This window comes from Talpa europaea (assembly GCF_964194135.1).
Source record: "Talpa europaea genome assembly, chromosome: X".
In the NCBI taxonomy this organism is placed as follows: Eukaryota; Metazoa; Chordata; class Mammalia; order Eulipotyphla; family Talpidae; genus Talpa; species Talpa europaea.
In genome coordinates, this window is record NC_140081.1 from 60,179,486 (window position 1) to 60,196,485 (window position 17,000).

Below are 17,000 nucleotides of genomic sequence, written 5' to 3' on the forward strand. Positions count from 1 at the left end.
TAAATAAATCTTTAAAAAAATATATTGCATGCAAAACTCAATGAGACTTTTTGAGAATCCCCCCTCCCTTTTCTCATATGGTTCAAAGGCCCTCTGGGAAAAGCATAACAAGGGAAAATGGGCTGACATTTATCAGAAACTATGTGCATAGTTATGCTTTTTTACATTTTCTCTTCTTTCTTTACAATTTTTACAGTTTACCTGTGAAAGTTGACTGTTGGTGAACTGAGAAATGTCATAGCGTCTTTCTGGTTTAATGTTAAAATCTACAGTGAATGCTGGAGCAAAACTTGTCAGGCCAGTTTTCCACCCACAATGAAGGGGATTCATGATTTCCATTAAAGGTTTCAGATCAAATTCACTTGTTCATTTTGGCTCATCCCCATCCTGTTTCTGTAAGTGACAGTATCGCATATCTTTGTCTATGTCACAGTATCCATCTATTCTCTGTCATTTACAGAGCCAACGTATTTTGGTGGTATTGGGAAGAAAACCTGATTTTACCACAGCTTAGGTGAAGCCCTAGGTAAAAATGTTCTGTTCCTATTTCCTTTTCTTCAAATGGAGTGTATAGAATAATGGACTGTCTAATGGGGCAAACAAAAAAGGAAATAGTTAATGTGAGTTTCCACTGCATGCAACTATACACCCTGACATAAAGGAAAATTGAAGAACTCATTTCAAGGGGTTAAGATTTCAGAGAAGTTAAAAGCAATACCACATATGAAATAATCTGATTTCACATGCAGATTTCACATGTGGTGGAATGTGTTGGATATTTACAGTGATTTGAGCATGTTGGGCCTTATCTTTATAAACCTTGTGTAATCTGAAAGCAAGATCTGTTCCTTTTTCCTTAATAATAACATTGAGGAAGTGCATGAAGTTAATACGAACGAGTCTTAACCCTAGAATGGAAAATGCATTATTTGCATATATCAGGACACTTAATGTTGCTCTTTCTAATGTAATAATGTTTTAAGCAAACTTTGCCTGTTGGAATACAGCCTTAGAAACTTATCATTTTAGATATCTCCCATTCTTTTTTGTAGCTTTTTGCTTATGTGAAAAGAGGTTTGCTTTATATTATTCATTTTATTATATTGCTCTTGGGTCATGCTGTAAGTAGACACTTAAATTATTTTTGTAATTTTTAACCTTATTATCATCGCATAGGTGAGAAGAAACATCTTATGAAGGGTAGTTTTGCATGTTATAGGTGAGTACTTTGTCCATATTATCAATATTCTTTTGTTTTTAAACTGAAAGGCACATTAGATTTTGCTAATGCCTTCCATACCCTGAATTACCATGGTGAGCATGATTGTTGTATTGGATTCTAGAAACAGGGAGGAATTTTGGTGCTTTTCTGCCTGAGGTCATTCAGTCCTTTAATCTAATCAATAGTGACTGAACTGAAGCTGCAGTTTCTCCAGAGTGAGACTGAGTCAGCTCTCACTTTAGCCGGCAGTGTACCTCACCAAAGTCAAATGAGCCATGAAGTTCTTGATTCAGACATTCCAAGTTTGAAAAGAAGCTTTTTGCATTTTCTTTGATTCTTAATATGATAGGCTATGCATAATTCAAGTGATCAGAGCTTTCACATGTAAAGGTTACATGCTGTGTATACTCAGAAGAAGGAGAGGCTGGCATTTATCCTAGGGCTGAAATAAGAAAGTTGGAACAGACCTTAGGGATGTTCTGACATCTGAATTGATCTCCGATTGTTCTGAGTTCACACTGCCTTCAAAACTGAAACTTACTCTTCTTATGAATTTTTTCATTATTAGAGTTTTGATTTTAACCTAGAAAATATGAAATTAATCATAATTTGTAAATCATAGCTGAAATTTTTAGATTGAGATCAGGCTTAGTGCATTCTGCATTATTTTATGATTGGTCAACATAGTGCACTTGTGTAACTATTTGTCCTAATAATTACAGTGTCAATGACAACATGAAATCAGTCAACATATGTTAATTTTTACTTTCAACTAACTTTTTGAACATAAGTTGTAATAAAGTAAGACCAATGTATTCAACTACATTTCTTACTGAAATATTACTAAAATTCTGCAATGTATATGTTGTGCACCACATATTCTATTACTACATACTAGTAATAGAATGGTAATATTATTACTATGTCTATAGTACTAGTGCCAGTACTAAGTTTAAGTAATTTAACTAAGCAATCATCAACTACTTCGTTTTGGAAGATTAATTCATAATCTAATTGCTATAACTGCAGAAATAATATTTCTGATGTTTACTTTAAAATGTTTCACTCCTTAACTGTGTCTGACATTCTCTATATTTTAAATAATAATTTGTGAATAATTTAAGCAATAACTGATGAAGAGAATATACTCTATTACATGGTTTGACAATACCCAAATTTCATTCTTTTGTCACAGAAGCCAGAAATTTTCAGTTGTAAATTGATTTCTTGATCTGAAAATAATAAAATTTATTTCAAAATATATTTATCAACTACCTTTATGCATTTCCAGAAAGTGATATGATCTAGAAGAATAACCAATGATTTTGGAGTAGGTAGATTGAGGTTTGTCCTGACCCTACTAGCTCTGTGATTTAAGTAAAATGCTTAATCTCTCTGATTCTCATTTTGCTTATTGAAAAGATATGCATTTAATTATCCCTAATAAATAAGGATTTAATAATACCTTCTTCCAAGGATTGTTATTAAGGTTTAATTAAATCCAAGTAAAGGGAGTAGTACATAACATAACAAAGAATACACTTTCAAGAGATGCTATTTCTCTTTCCCTTATATTTCTCCTTTGTTGGAAACATAAACATTCCAAGTGTATTCTAACTAGTTAACTTGAACCTGTATAATATTAATAAGCTTTCTAAATAGGCCTGGAGATAACTGCTCTAAACTTACATTTCCGACAAATCTTGCAAATTATGAAATAGCATACTTTAAATCCAAGCGCATCTGTTTATTAGAGCATGATCAATGTAGCATATCACTCATTTTCCTGGAAATGTGAGACTGCATATTTTTTATTATTACTCTTCTTACATAGGGTTGTTAATTTCATAATAGGTATTAGCATAGCTAAGACTATTTACTTTTCCAAAGTAAACAAAACAAACTTCCAGGGAACACATGTCACTATAGTTCCCAGTAGAATTGCCACAACTTGATAGAATTTGTATATGTCCCAAATTTGTTATGCTTAATAGCTGAAAGGAATATAGAATTGCCTGGGAAAAGAATGTGAATATTAGGTGCCATTAAGGATTAGAAAGAACAACACAAATCTGAGCTTTAAACAGGTATGCCCACACCAGGGGGCATGCAGAGTATAGAGTGCTATGAAATTAATCACATCATGCCATTCTATAACTTGAGGGCAGCTAAAAACTCAACCCCAATAAAATCCTATGTGGATAGGTCTTCCTAATTTTTCTAGGGGCAAATAATTCAAAAGGTAATTGAGCTGTGCCTGTGCCAATGATAAGGAAAGATGAAAGTTAAGAGATGGGACCCCAAAAAAAGCACATCACTAAGGGAAAGGAAAGTCAAGGCCTGGGATTCCCAAGTTAGGAGTCTGTAGTGTGGTAATTCTATAGAAGACAGTTGCAAAATAGCACTAAGAAATGGAATAGTCACAAACATTTTATTTTTTTTAAAGATTTATTTATTTATTTATACAAGAACTGGGGTACAGGCCAGATTCGCTGGATGGTGAGAGGATTCACCAGAGATGGAGCAGGGAACAAAACAGGCAGACTGACGAAATACATTGCTGAAGGGAGCAGCGGGCACGACAGGAGAGGTCTGTCATGCCATATGGGACCCTCGCTGGCAGGCCGGGATCAAACCGGTGCTGCAGAGACTGCTGCGGACAGCTTCACAGCACTGCGCTCAACTGCCTGCGCCACCACAGGAGGCCCATCACAAACATTTTAATAGAACTTTCCCTCTTACAAAGCTTTTGGCATATATTAGTTCATCGGATGTTCACTGGAATTCTGCAAGGATGACTTAGTAGCTAGAAAGAGGAAATTACTTTCCCAAGGTTCTATATCCAGAATCTCTGACTCCATAACCCATAACCTTTTCATTACTATCACATTATTCATGATGAATAAACATGAAGTCTGGAATTAATCCTTCATGGTGAAAGGAATCAAGATGCTTAGAGAACAGGGCTATCCATTCAGGGAACAATCAGTTGGGTCAATGCTATATGTCCCAAACTGAACAGACAATATTTCAGGTAAATTCTGTGACCAAGTTCAGAGATAAGACTGGGTGCAGGACAGAGTAGTTTGGAGGAATGGATTAGGTGCCTTTAATATACATTTTCCCCTTGTTTGTTCAATAATAAAATGTTTGCTATTTAGCTGAACATAGGGTCAACCAAATAAAAAATTCATTCCTTACTATCCACATCGGGTATGGCATCCAACAAAATTATGACAATGAGAGTTGAACAAAATTTATGTGTAGGACTTTTGGGTTATGCCACTAATGAGACAAGCACGCACTCCATTTCCCTCTTTTCCCATCTGAGTAGTTAATATGTTAACATGATATTAATAACTGGATCTTCCATGTAAGATATAAGCGAGCATTTCAGCACTGACAATAGATTCAAAAGATAGATGTACACTGGGCCCCTGAATATCATGTAGGCAAGCCCACTCTGGACTATTCATTCTCAGACTGTTTCTTGAGAAATATATTTTTTTTAATTTCCAAGCCATTGTTACGTTAATATTTATTCCTGAAGAAAAATCTATATCTTATCTTTAGAAATTTTGACTTGAAATTAAGGGAAATTTAGTCACAGAGGGAAAGCAATTTACCTTTGACCAGGATCAAGAATATAAAAATGATTATGTTTCACACTGGAATGAAGAATAAAATAGCAGAATAATACAAAGGCAGGCTAGAAATGAAAGGAGGGGAATAGAAAAGCTGTAGCTAATCTAATGTGAAAATGAAGAGTCAATAGTGACAGAAATCTACGACTAGGTAACAGCAACCTCTCCCTCAAAGACTGCCAGGAACCATATTTAGTCTCATGGTATAATCAGTAGCAAGGTATGTGCCTAGTTTCTTAACAGAACATTTCTCTGCAGTTTGGTTAGCTTCCAGTAATAATAGGAAGACTTCATTTCATGTATCAACTTCTACTGAGTGCTAGTGATTATCTGAGTTCTATGCTAAGAAGAATCTTGTATCTGTGAATTTGTTTTCTTTTTTTAATCCATAGATAGAAATGTATTCTTCTTTTTGGGGGTTGACTCAATTCATTTAGTTAATGTCTTTAAGGTCCACAAATGACAAGATTTCTTTCCTTTTTTAAATGACTGAATAATAAATATGCCATGCATATATAAACCAGCTTCTTTCTCCATTCATCCATTGATGGACACTTACATTGCTTTCATGTCTTGGTTGTTGCAAATAATACCACAAAAATAACCAAACTTATAAACATTGAGAATAGAATGATGGTTGCTAGAGACAGTGTAGAATGGATAGGTGAAAGTGGTCAAAAGTTACAAACTTCAGTTATGAAATAAATAAATCTTGGGGGGTTAATGTACAACATGGTGACTATAGTTAATAATACTGTATCATATAGTGGAAACTTACTAAGAGAATAGATCCTAAAATTGTTCATCACAGGTAAAAATATTTACAACTATGTATGTTGACAAATAGCTTACAATGTTGATTATTTCTTACTATATACAAATGACAAATCATTATGCCTTACATCTGAAACTAATATATTGGTATACATCAATTACATCTCAAAAAAAGAAAGAGAAGAATCCTGAGAACAAATATGGAAGTTAAGAGTGGTGGCAGCTCTGTTACGTATATAGCATCGTCCAGTCTGTGCAGACAGACGCATAATGATGGAGAAAAGAAATGAGACAGAAATAACAATTTTTTAACTTATTAACCAATAAATTCTCTTCAGAGTTATGGTGGCTGTGATTTCCATAACTTTTCTGCTGCTGAAAAGAGTTGGACAGCAAAAGAAGAACAGTAATTAATAAGATTTTAAAAATACTTATATGATTAAGGACAGGAACAATAAGCAGTCATAAGAATAAAAAGTTGGTTGTTGGGATGAAGGCATTCTAAACTTCACATTTCCCTCATTAATATATTCTTAACCTTCAATTTAATGTTTGAATGTTGCATTATAAGTAGCTTGCCTGAAGTATTTTTCATGGGAGAATAATTTCTGGATAAAGGTCTTTGTGAAACAATTCAACACACTCAACATTTTCTTCCCTCATAAAACAATGTAAAACGGTCAATACACCAACTGTAAGAGTGGATCACTCCCTGAGTTTTATAATACTTCTAATACATTTATAAATAGATATTTATGTTGCAAATTATTTTCCTAAAAATGTAAGGCATGTCATTTTCTTCCAATAAGAGGCAGCAGTAGCGATCTCTTTAAATACTAGTTTCATCATTTTACTTATCTGCAATTTTATTCTAAATGAACATGCACTACTTTCCATAAAGAAACATGATGGAAAGTTATTTTAATTTTAAAAGGAAAAATGATCTTTTAAATAAATGTGATGTATGCAGATAAGCCTGAAAGAATATTTCTTCAAATGTTAATAGTCATTCTCTTGGGATGATGGGCCGTGGTATTTTTTTTTCACTTCTACCTTTTTATGTCTTTGAAATTATCTTGTATGTGTTACTTTGTAACAGAAGAGTCAGAATAACATTTTAATGTAATAGAAAAAATAATCCTATAATTTGAAGTGATTTTTTTAAAGACCTCTAGGAAAGTCAAATGCATAGACATCTAAACTCTTGGGAAGTCTTAGGGAATATTCCAAATCTACTGTGCTAAGCAATTTCCTGTATGGTTGGGAAGTTCTTTCTCCTACTGAACCCAGTTTTTATCCTGCTGATTCTAAGTGGATTCTCTTTCTCAGTTTCTCTCACTTTCCTCTTTCTTAAATCTTCAAATGTTCTATTTCACATAACTGTTTACTGATGGATAATATTTTATTGGAAAGATTGGTGTTTTATGTTAAATAGAATGGGTTTCTCTCTGAGAGACACTAGGTTAGGAATGATCATTTCTATAAAGATTTCCTAAAATCATTAAAAAAATCTCTGTGTTTGGCCAGTAACTAAAACTTTCCAAATTCCACCTACTTCTGCCATATATATATATATATATAGAGAGAGAGAGATAGATATAGATATAGATATAGATATAGATATAGATATTGATATATAGTTTTACATAAAAAACATGATGGAAACTTATTTTAATTTTAAAAAGAGAAATGATCTTTTAAATAAATGTGATTTATTAAATAAATGTGATGCATTAGATACACAGAGTAACTGTACAATGTCCCATTGTGAAAGAATGACATAAAAAATTCAACAAAAAAGACCTGGAATTAATTGCTAATCTGCCAAGAGTGTGGGCAAAGCTGATGTTTTTATCTGTGGAAACACAGATTTGATAAACCTAAACTAAGGTAAAATTGGAATGTCATCTATAACATTGGCTTAGAAATAAGGAGAAAGGCTTCCAGTATTTTCTGATATTTTAGTCTGCAGGAGAATGAATGATCCAGATAATGTAGTTTTCCATAATGATATGGATATTACTTGAATATGGTTCTGATTTTAGAAATATCTTTAGGTGGCCAACAGAGCATCAAACCTAGTGAAACGGATACATGGTAACAGACAGGAATCAAAGATATGAAGATCCTTGTGGTTTTTTTTTTAAGATTTAGTTTTATTCATTTATGCATATAAGAACTGGGGTGTAGGCCAGATATGCAGGGAATGAGAGGAATCACCAGAGTAGAGTGGAGAGCAGAACAGGTGGGTCTACTGAAATACACTGCAGAGGGGAGCAGCAGGAGAGACAGGAGAGGTCTGCTGTATCATATATGGGTTAGCTCCTTGGCCAGGCATCAAACTCATGCCTCAGTGGCTGGCAATAGCTTGATAGTGCTGAGACTTTAACCCCTATGCCACTAGGGAGACCCATGAAGAACCTTGTTTCAAGCCATGTTAAGAAATTATGAAAAACACCAGTAACAAGATAACTTTTAGACTCAGGAGTTTTTGGTCATATATGTATTTGTGGAGGTATCTGGCAGTCTATGAAAAAATGAATTGGAAACAGAGAATAATCCAAGCAGGAAATAATGAAAACTTGAACTAGGGCAGATGGGTGGTCATAGATCTACATATGTGATTTCAACAACAGAATCAATAGAGACTGGAAGTGTGAATTTTTTGGTGAGTATGAGTAAAAGATTAAGAAGGAATTTAAGACAGTTTCGATGATCTCCCTTCATCATTGTAAGGGATTACAAAAAGCAAATTTGGGTAAAGACAAATATTTGGCTTTGCACATGTTGATTTTGAAATTGACAGAAAGGGATATTACCAATATCCAATATAATTGACATAAAACAACAGTATAAAGGTCAAACACACATATTTTCCAAAGAAAATAAAATATTTGACTAAAAAATAAAGTGAGCATTAATTATTTAATTTCTGAATATAGATTTGTTCAGCTGTTAAGAATAACTAGGGTACACAGAATTTGTAAATCATATATTATAGGAAATTAGAAAATGCATCCAGGATGTGATTTTGCTACAAAATCTACACTATAGGCATACAAAGGTTGATGGTTTCTCACAAAAACAACTGTTTATATACAGGTGAAAACAACCAATTGTGCCTAGTGAAAAGCAACACATTTGAGGTACTGAAAATAATGAAGTAGAAGAAAATGAATCAAGATCCATGACCAGGTAAGCAAAACACAATCAGCAAGGAAAACAATTGAGGTGAAATGAACCTACTGATCAATTCATTTTTTTTTCTGTATTCAGGTTTATTTAACTATTTATTACTTGTCCACTGCAAATCATACTATTGAATTCATTCTAACCAATGAATCCAGGAATAAAGCCTCAAAATCTCACTATTACTCCACTGCCATGGATATCTTAAAATAGTATTCCCATTTTCCCTTCACTTCACATATATATTGCAAAGTATTATCAGTTCTACTCCTTTCTGTGCCCCAATCTTAAACTTGGTAAGTTACTTTATTAATAGAATCATCTTTCCTTAAGTTTCACCTAAAATTTTCTTGGTCTTCAGGCACTAGGAACTACTACACTAGCTTGACTAATATACCAAAAATATTCAACATCTGTCCCTTCTCAGAAGTTAGCTATGAATTGCATAGGATTAGTCTTTCAATATCAAAATATATTCATTTCCTTTCTGGACTTTTGTCTTCCAATACATCAATACGTTGGTAAATACATGACTACAGAGTAGGTGATAATGTGAATGTATATGCTTGGATAGATGGAAATGGATATGAAGATCTTATTTGCGATCAGGATGTTATCACTTATAACAGAAGAGGGTTAAGTTTGGATCCAACATCCGATCAACATTAGGCTTGAGTCCATCAATGTGAAGAAGGAGACCGAAGGGAAAACTAAAAATGGTTGGTTGTGCAAGAGAAGTGCAGCATTTGTTAAAGGTAATGAATATTTAGAGTACAAAAGAATGGATAGTGCATGATGGTCAAATACTGTTTTCACATTCCCTAAGTTACAAGTCAAATAAAGAAGGAAGTATAGGGCCTCCCCTGGTGGCACAGGTGGTTGAGGGCAGTGCTGGTTTGATCCCAGCTAGCCAATGAGGGTCCCACATGGCGTGGCCGACCTCTCCTGTCTCGCCCACTGCTCTCCTCAGCAGCGTATTTTGTCAGTCTGCCTGTTTACTTCCCCACTCTGTCTCTGGTGAATCCTCTCACCCTCCCATGCATCTGGCCTGTACCCTTGTTCTTATATAAAAATAAATAAATCTTTAAAAAAAAGAAGAAGGAAGTATATATAATGGTGGATCTGGTATTCTCCAATGGTTCCTCTAAAAAAAAATATGCTATCTTTACATTTCAATGACCTGAATCATGCAAAATTTGGGAACTCACTACATTTTATTTCTGTGAATGGATTAAAGTGATACATACTGATGAAAGCTTCTGTTTACCTGTGACCAGATGACTACATTTTCATGAAAATGAAAGATGGTTTTGTGAAGGAATTCACCATGTTAAAATGTGTTTAATCATGTCTGAAATTATTTAATTGTGCTAATAGCAAATTTATGTGACAGATAATGTTAGAAAAAAATCAATCTTGATTTGAAAACTTCTGATCAATCAGGTGTACAGGAAGAGAGCATTACTCCTTTCTCCAATCACCAATTATTAGGAGGAGTTCACAATGCATTTCCCAGACTAGTTTTCTAATTTAATTTTTCTTGAGATGCATGCAACCATTTGTTTCCCTAATCATTCAATTAACCAGTGTTGATTAACCAATATTTTCATCAATTTTTTGCTAATACAAAATGAAAACATCTTATTTAATAATGTCAAGGCTCAAAAGTAAAGTTTTATCAGTTCTTCAAGTCATTCTGAGCCACCACAAATTTTAATTGATGCACTAAAAGTATAATTTATTTTAAAGTTATTAGAAGTACTACACATTTTAAAAAATATTTATTTTATTTATTTATGCATACAAGAATTGGGGTGTAGGCCAGAGTTGCAGGGGGGTGAGAGGATTCACTGGAGACAGAGTGGGGAGCAGAACAAGTGGGTTTACTGAAATACACTGCTCAGCAAAGCAGCGGGTGAGACAGGAGAGGTCTGTCGTGCCATGTGGGTTAGTTCCCTGGGCAGGGATTGAACTCATGCTGCAGTAGCTGGCAATAGCTTGACAGCACTGAGACTTTAACCCCTGTGACACCAGGGAGGCCCAGAGAAGTACTACACATTTTTAAAGGGTTAGAGTGATGCAAGCACAAATAGAAAAATGGCTGTTATATGGAAATGGTTTACCATTACATTCAACATTAGCCTGAATTTGCCCCAGTATTAGAGACTTTCCAGAATGCCCTGAATACATGCACAGAAGATTCTGTGAAAAAGGGTTGCTTGAGTAGAGTCATTCAATCTTTCCTGGATTCCTCCTGTACAAACTGACTTAAGCAATCAAAGGAAAAGAGTCTATTGGTGAGTGTTGGTAGATGAACAGGATGTTGATCAGATGGTTGTCTAAAAAGATCATTTTGGCCAAGTCTTCATTTTCACACAAAACTTTCTCAAATTTAGATTTCTAAGCTTGTCTCCAAATATTGCTATACATAATTGGATTATGCTTGAAGGGTATTGAATTATTTAATGTAAATATTTTAAAGCACTTGTGATGTCTATGAAAACTTGCAAAATAAATAAAATCTAGAAGGTACTCTGTTAGGTTAGGAACTTAGAGAAGAGTGCCATTCTTAAGACACTGCTTGTTAAATTTTTGTATGATATAAAAAAAAGAATCAAGACATATCAAAGATACTTTGTGGCTTAAGGAGGAAGTCAGTTGGGAATGTAGGCAGAAAAACTAAGGGGCCTAGGCATTGATAACACCCCAGAAAACAGAAAATGCCATAGGTTGGGCCACCCTCTAAGCAAACCCCTGTGTTGACCAAGATTAGCACCATTTACCTTCCAAGAACCAGATGTCATCAGGTCAGAGAGACCCCGGCCCCAAGTGATGACCAATGGCCAAAATCAACCAGAGAGGGATCATCATGGAGCCCTGTCAATCAAAAAGACACAACACAGAATACTACTTTCCTCCTCCAGTTTGTGTAAAACATATAAACACCTGCTTTTTGCTACCTTAGTGGCTACCCACTTGAAACCCCTCACAGTTTAGAGAGCTTTTCATGTCCTTCCCCTTATCTGACAATAAAATCTTTGCTTTTCTGCATAATTCTGGTCACAACTTTGAGTTCTTTCTTCGCCAAGACAAGGGCTAAGGATTGAGCATTTGGGGTCAGCTCCTCAACCCCAGCCCAATTCACTATCACCTCATAACTTGTCCTGACCCGCAGGATTCGGAGGCACGAAAAGAGAAGGGCTGAGGATTGAAATGAGGGGCTTGACAACTTGACGCTAGCGTTTGCTTCTTTATTTTTCCTTTATCCCTTTCCTACTTTTACATGTTTTCCTTCACTTTTACTTTTCCCTGTCTTTCTTAATTCCCTGGCCTTCTCTCTGCTCCTCTCGCAGCACTCTCCTCTCTTGTGGTTCTCCTCTTAAATCTCTTTTCTTCTCCTCCTCTCTCTCCCGCGTTCTCCTCTTATACCCTCGTAGCTCCTCCCCCCGTACCTCCCAGTCTCATGTGCTTTACAGGAAAAACCTGTGCTTCTCCGAAGGCGAAATGGTAAAGCGAACTCATGGCACGCATATGCAACATGGCACATACTCCGGACGGCTCCGGACAATAACTGTCCTACCTGAGGTAGCAAAATCCCTTAAACACCACTAGAGTGGGTATTTGTCACTTGTGTGACTTCCTGGTGTTAGAATCATCTACTTATTTGGGAGAAATTACTCATTATGTGACCTGTTGATTGGATGACTCTAACCTGATATATCAATATATGTTACATCAGGAAGATTCTTCTTTCCTTTTGTCCTTAGCAGACAAAAAGTATCTAGGAATATGACCTAAGGTCATTTAGCAATAGCCACCTAAGAATGATGATTAAGAGAGTATTACAAACAAACAGGAAAAGCTTACTTTGGCATTATTTTGGTTGACTAACTAACCTTGACTCTTGCTTATTTTTGAACTCTTTTTTTTTTTAAAAGATATTTATTTACATAAGCACTGGGTACAATTAGAAGCGTGGAAGGGTGAGAGAATTCACCAGAGCCAGAGCGGGGAGCAGAACACACAGACTGACGAAATCCACTGATGAGGGGAGCAGTGGGCACGGCAGGAGAGGTCTGTGCACCATGTGGTACCCTCGCGGGACAGCCGGGAATCGAACCGGCACTGCAGAAGCTGCAGACAGCTTCACAGCCCAGGGCTCAACCGCTGCGCCACCGGGGAGGCCCCTATTTTTGAACTCTTATCTTCTATCTTCCCACCAGTTTTGTAAGCTACCCAATAGTCTTTCAACATATATCTTTTATCTGTGAAGATGAAGTCTTCATTCCTGTTCATGCACACAGCTACCTGACTGATTTAATGAGTGGATTTTTAGCAGAAAACACAAGACAAATATGAAGGTCAGGGAAAAAATGGATGCTACTTTGCTGAGAAGCAAATCATTGAAAGATAACTCTTGAAATCAATTATACTAGAAATCCTAAAGGTAAGGACAATAAAAACCTGGACTAGCAGAACTTCTGTTCAGAAAAGGAGCAGAAAAGGGAGCAAGCATAGTTATACATCAACCTGGCATGGATACCATGAACAGGAAAACTAGATATCCTTAAGCCTAGCCAAAACAAGGGAAGTTGGGGGAACGAACGAGGAAGTCCATTTAGGAAATGGAAGGCAAAATTTAGGAAGGCATGCAAAGCAAACAAAACGTATACAGATTTTAAGAGATGAAGAGATTAGGTTTTCCTAGGAAAGGACCTTACAGAGAAGCTTATATATAAGGATGTATTTCAAAAGAAACCAGCCTTCAAAGTCCCTCCCATGAAATTAGCCTTTTGTCAAAAAAAGACATATTTTGGGGTGGCAGATTTTTACTTCCCTACTGAAGCAACCACAGTGTGCCCCAATACAGTGATTCATTACCTAACTTTTATTATGTTTTAATATAGAATACCAACCACCCATTAAAAATCATGCTGAAGATGATCAAACCAGGAAAATGTTTGTGACATAATTAAAGGGCAAAAACAGGCTCTGAAGCAACAATAGATTATGATTCTAGACAGGTAAAACTGAACAGACACATAGTCCTCGGTTTGGATCCTTGATTTGCCTTTTACTATATGAGTGCTAACAATTAATTTAATTTACATGGGTTTCACTTTCCATATTTATAAGCAAGTTATAAGAACAGCACCAAGCTCCTAGGGTTTTTGTGATCATTAAATGTATGAAAACACTTGGCATAATCTTTTATTTTTACTTCTACAAATTCAAAACTTTAACCTTTGTGTTTTTAATCTTACTTTGGTGGTACTGTTAGGGGGAAAGGATGTCCCGAGCTAATTCCATGCAGGCTTTGTGGACTCCACCCCCATTCCAGATCAAAGCCATCAGGACATTGGGAAAGACAAATCCCATCACCACCAAAGGGAAGGTGGCAGGGACCTGAGGGTGGAGTTAAGCAGCCAGGATTGGTATAAAAACCAGACACGTGGGCCTTGGGGGGCTCGCTCTGTCGCTCGCCTCCTGGCTTCACGGCTCCTGGCTTGCGGCCAGCTCTCAGAGTGCCATTTGGGATTCCAGATCGGCGGATCGAGTAGGACGCACTTAAAACTTTGTCTCCCACTTTTCTCCCTGAGCTGTACATTTCCTCATTTGCCCTTCCCTTGTAAATAAACCTTTATTAACCTTTCATGTGTGCCCGCTGTAGAGCATTGATAAGTCCTTTTAAGCACGCGGGCGAGGACCCACACAGTCAGGCAACCCGTTTTGTACCGGGGCCGCCCTGTAACAGTACTTTGGATAACTTTCATTCTCTGCTTTCCCTATATATAACTCTGTGATTACATAAGACATCCAAAAGAAGTTATTTTAAAATAATGAGAAACAAGGAGAACTTGCAGCCTTTAGCTGAACACATTGAATATGATTAAAATGGTGGAAAATGTAACCTGAAGGTTTAGAGGAGGTTAGAAGAGAAAACTGAAAAGAAACTGTAGGCTTTGTACGCAATTTAATAGAGAAGCATACCTGTCTGTTCCCTAAGTGTGATGAAAAGAGGAGTGGATTTAATTATACCTAACTAAAATCCTTCCTGTGAGGGTGAGAAAAATTACAGAATAAAAAGTGGTTACAAATGCAAGCTCTGAAATCAGAGGGCCATCATGCAAATTTTGGCTCTGCCACTTACTAATTGTATGACCTTGATTAAAGATATTTAATTTCGCTAAGCCTTGATTTCCTCATATGTTAATTGTGAATGAGAATATGTAAATGTAGTTTCTGGCACAAAGTATGCTCTCAGTGAATGCTACTTTCAGTTAATAACCTTCCTATGCACCGTTGCAGTACAGGGGAAACATTCACCCACTCTTCTGGGTTTTTCTTGGGTTGGGTGAACAAAAAAAAAAAAAAAAATCGACATCACACAGATTAGTAGGAGAAAAGACAAAATTTAAGTACATGACTATAACTTCTAAAGTAAATGGGACAAACCCCGAGTTTGTGTCTGTGTTAAAGACTAGGATAGGGTTCTAATGCATATTGAGGATAGAGGAGGGGTATCTCACATGATGACTAAAGAGTGACTTGTCTTGAAAAGAGCCTACTGGGACCTCTTGGAAAGAGTCTGTCTGAACATTGTTGAGGATATTGATCCTAAAACACTGAACAAAAAGAGATTTGAAGTCAGTAGGCAAAGGTTTAGTCTCAAATTTGCTATAATGCACAGGACAAGCTATTTCCTCTCTTTAGCTTGAGTTTAATTATTTGTAAAATGGAAAAAAAAAATCACTATTTGTTCTGCCTCCTTGCCAGAGCCTGACTGTGGATTGGATAAAATAAAAAATGTGGAAAATCAGCAGTTTATAACTGTATTAGTTGAATGTGAAGGGGTGTAAAATATATCAAGCTGAAATATATATCTGGCACAAGGATTATTTTGAACAATATATATTTTTTTTTTGTAAAAAACAGCAAACAGGGCCTCCCCGGTGGCTCAGCGGTTGAGCGCTGGGTTGCGAAGCTGCCCGCAGCCTCTGCAGCACCGGTTAGATCGCCGGCTGCTCCCCGGCCACTGGAGGAGGGTCCCGCATGGCGCTCAGACCTCTCCTGTCGCCCGCTGCTCCCCTCAGCAGTGTACTTCGGTCCTTCTGCCTACTCTGCTCCCCGCTCTGGCTCTGGTGAATTCTCTCACCTTCCTGCGCTTCTGACTGTACCCAGTGCTTGTATAAACAAATAAAAATAAATCTTAAAAAAAATAAAAAACAGCAAACATAGGGCCTCCCAGGTGGCACAGCGATTGAGCGCTGGGTTGCGAAGCTGTCCACAGCCTCTGCATCGCCGGTTCGATCCCCGGCTGCTGGGGAGGGTCCCACATGGTGCGCAGACCTCTCCTGCTGCCCGCTGCTCCCCTCAGCAGTGTACTTCATCATTCTGCCTGTTCTGCTCCCCACTCGGGCTCTGGTGAATTCTCACCCTCTTGCGCTTCTGACTGTACCCAGTGCTTGTATAAATAAATAAATAAATCTTAAAAAAAAAAGAATATAGACATTCAGTTTTCCGTTGTTTTACCATTGACCATGCTAGAATGATTTAAGGTTTGTTAGAGCCTAGTCTATTGAGCTAAAAAAAAAATGTATTAAGCAAATAACTGGTGTTCCTAGGTAACAGACAGATAGCTTAAATAATTCAGGTGACATGGAGACATAAAAACATCCCAATTAGGACTGGTTGTTTCTAATTCATTTAATACACATTTGGCTCTCCATTTTGCTTTTCTGAAGGAACATTTGTTGCTGTAAGATGAATTATTTGCTCAAATTGCATCTAGAAAGCCATTCTTAAAGTTGTCAGACAGCTGGAAGAATAATATTCTCCAACATAATTTTATGTTTATAGTAAAGAAATAAAAAAAAATCCCCTTGTACGTTAACCCAAATTATGTAGGACCATGACCTAGACAACAGAAACAATCTACTTTCAACTAGTCCAGAAGTACCACAGGAAATTCTTAGCATAAGCCTAATTCACAATAGTCATGTATTATATAAAATTAGAAATATTCTATATTTCAGGAAAATATCTTGGACAAAAATAATGAAATTGTTAAAAATAGAAAAAAAAAAAAACATGTCTAAGATGGAATCCTTCATGTCCGGTCCTCACTGAGACTTAGTACAAAATCTTATTGCAGTTTCAGCCTCTCCCAA